This window comes from Silene latifolia, chromosome 11 (genome assembly GCF_048544455.1).
Source record: "Silene latifolia isolate original U9 population chromosome 11, ASM4854445v1, whole genome shotgun sequence".
Classification (NCBI taxonomy): Eukaryota; Viridiplantae; Streptophyta; class Magnoliopsida; order Caryophyllales; family Caryophyllaceae; genus Silene; species Silene latifolia.
In genome coordinates this window covers 30,219,290-30,222,579 of record NC_133536.1, presented here as the reverse complement: position 1 = coordinate 30,222,579, position 3,290 = coordinate 30,219,290, and the positions used below count along the sequence as shown (strand labels likewise).

At 35.1% G+C, this 3,290-nt stretch overlaps 1 pseudogene; it reads right to left on the bottom strand.

Moving 5' to 3' along the window:
• Positions 1–542: 542 nt before the first annotated feature.
• Positions 543–2,789, bottom strand: LOC141611491 (peroxidase P7-like; annotated as a pseudogene).
• Between the last annotated feature and the right edge of the window lie 501 nt (positions 2,790–3,290).

Sequence of the window (3,290 nt, the reverse complement as noted above, 5' to 3'; positions counted from 1 at the left end):
ACCACAACATTACTTATTCCTCATTCTCATTTATTTCCCATTTATATTTTTACTTATAATTTATAGAACTAGATACTCTGATCACATACTAAATAAGCCGAATCTTTCCAGGGAAAATCCTGCTAAAACAGGTCTCATTTCGGTAATTTTTTTTTAAAAAATGTGACCATTTTTAAATGATTACATTTAATCATAAAATGGTTATATATATAAATAGCTCGTCTAAAATGAGAACTTTTGTTAAACAAATGGTTAGAATCCACGTCGACCTGGCGGATGCATTAAAATGCGTTTTTTTACTAGGTAATATAAGAAAACTAAGTTGATACTCTATGGTAGGACCAACATATCTCATCCTTTCGAATGAGTGAGGTAAGTTGAATCCACCGTCTTTCAAACCACCTTTAAAGTGTTGGACATGAATGTCCAATAGAAGTCATAAAGTAAGCAACTTTGTTGGTTTCACGAAAGCAATGCTTAATTATAACTTCATCGAAAAAATGAAAATCTAATTTTTTACCAAATACTAGGAAGTAAGTTAATAACACATAAATTATCACCTTTCACAATTGTCTTTAATTGTATGATATTTGTAAACTTGCTTGAATACATTATTATTACATTATAACAAAAAACTTGAAAAGTATTGCTTCCTACCCTTACACTACTATTCATTATTATGATTAATTAACAACCCTACAATTGTTCCTAATCTCTCCATTTGGTCCAGTTAATGGACTAATATTCCCCATCTTAACCATGGCATTGACAAAATCATTAGCAAAAGCCACCATATTAAAACTATATTTTCTAACCAACCCATCTTGTGAACCACCATTGAACAATTCTTGATCCGAGTGAAACAAGCCACGTTGAGCCACAAGGTCTTGGAAGTAGCCATTGTCGAACCGGTTAGGTGATAGAATGTCCATTGGAGCTAGGTTGCTGTCCCCGGGTCCTGAGGCAGGACCCGGGCATGTAGCCTTTCGGGCTGCAGCAAAGTTGGGATTAATGTTGGAATCATTGTAAATGTGAGGACGGAATGTGGTGCAACGGGCTTGACCGATGGTGTGGGCCCAGATAAAGCGGTCATATCGCGGGGGGTTAGGTTTTTGGCGGCGAACTTGGAGATTAGGGTGGTGAGGTCGGCGTTGGGTGATGGGAGGTCAGTGTTGGCTGCGCTTTGGCTTGCTGTTCTGGCGTCACGTCGGCCTAGTTGAACGGGCCATGCAGGACCACCTAGCTGTTACAAATCAAATTAAAAACATGTGTTATTTTCCTAATCAAATACTCGCTTTGTCCCGATCATTTGTTGTCCTTTTCCATTTTGGAGTATCTCAGTCATTTGTTGTCCTTTCTATTTTAAGAATGAATTTGATGAGTAATTTGATCATTCACACCCAATTTATTCCACTTGTCATTTAGTAATTGACCCCCTCCCCCTTTTCTTGGTCTTTGTGCCAAAATCAAAGGACAACAAATGACCGGGACAGAGGAAGTACTCAATTATTAGTGTCTCTCTTTGACGTTGATAGTCATTTGATGTAAACTTTGAAATAATGCAAATATGTACATATCTGTAAAATTTGTTTTTCGTTTTTCTAAAACAATTATTTTAAGATAAATAGTTTACAAAAGTTATTTATGTCATAAATTATGGGAAAATATTGGTTAAAATTCATATTGGTTATATTGGTTAACATGAAAGTCGAGTTATACGGAGTAATAAAATACGGAGTACTCGGTATCGGTAACTTGTAAGGAAGGTGTATTAAGCAGTACGTACAAAATGTTTTTTTATTCGGTTTAATATGGATTCGAGCAAGGTAAGACCACTAGGACTGAAAATCTCTCTCTCATGAGCATTGCTGCATTTTCAAGGTTTGAACTCAAGACCACTGAATAAGTTAGATCGAACAACCTTTTACCGGTTAATGTAAGTGTTCATGAGTTATACACTAAATACGAAATGGTCACCATTGTGTAATTAATTTGTTACACCATATTTAAATGCAACATATTTTTTCTTGAATTTTATTAAAGTCCAACTTCGATGTACGGAGTACTCCGTATATTATTACTTCATTGACTACATAGACTAAACTCAGGTTATATTTGGTGAGATTGTTAGTACTATGAACGAAGTAACTATAATTAATTAGGTTACTAGCATTTACCAAAAATACAGCTTCTCTGGCTGCTTGTGCTAGAATATCAGCGCATGACACGGTTGTAGGGCAAGCTGCCTCTACATTGGACTTGATGGTATCGATAACTTCAAATCCTCTAACTGAGTTTCTATTCGGCAGCGCATTCTTTTCTCCGGTGAATGTTGGTGTGTCATCGAGCAGAATGGATCCATCACAACCCTAATAACCGTGAAAACAAACACAATTAAATACCATATCTAATAACGAAAATAAAGTCTGATGTAAAATGGTTTTACGTTAAGATATTGTAAAATAATTTGTATCTAAAGTATACTCACATTTACGAAACAATCATGAAAAAACAAGCGAAGGATGGAAGCTCCCATACGAGGCTCGTTGGCTATGGCTTGCCTCATTGAATTACGTACTATTAATTGAAGATTAGGGCAAGTTTTTGCGTAGAACGATGTTGACATTTGTGCGTCGGTGATACATGCAAGATTGATCGATATAAAAATAAGAACAAGGGAGATTCGGCTCGTCGAAGCCATAATTTTGAGATTAAAACTTAAAGCTTCAGATTTTAATCACAAGAAATTTTTTCCTATATTATTATTTTAGAAAGTATATAATTATGAGTGTAAGTTGATGAAAAGCATATTGTGAAGTCCAGTATTTATAGTGGCATAAGGTAGCTAAAGCCTAAGGGAGTCTATTTGTGGTACGTACATAACATAAGCTGCAAATGTGCATGCATGGGAGAATAGTGCCAAACATGATTTACGTAGAATTATTGTGAAGCAAGGCAGCTGATTATGACCGCGTTTGTTAAAGATAATTCAGAGAATTCTACGGTCAATTTTAAATCAATTATTATGATGTCCTGTTAATTGAGTGGCCTGGCTCACTGATGCATTATCATCTTAACCTTAAGATGGGTTAAGTATCATACATAAGACAAAAATATAATGTATTTAGATTGTCAAAAGGTTTCAATGTTTCATCCATGCAAGTGGGATGTTATTTGATGGATATAACCGTCTTAAGGAAGACCTGTTGCGTTTCGTTTTTATCTTTAAGACAAAGTATCTTTTATTTTCATTAAAACGGATTCAAATACTAGCAGATAATAAGGACAAA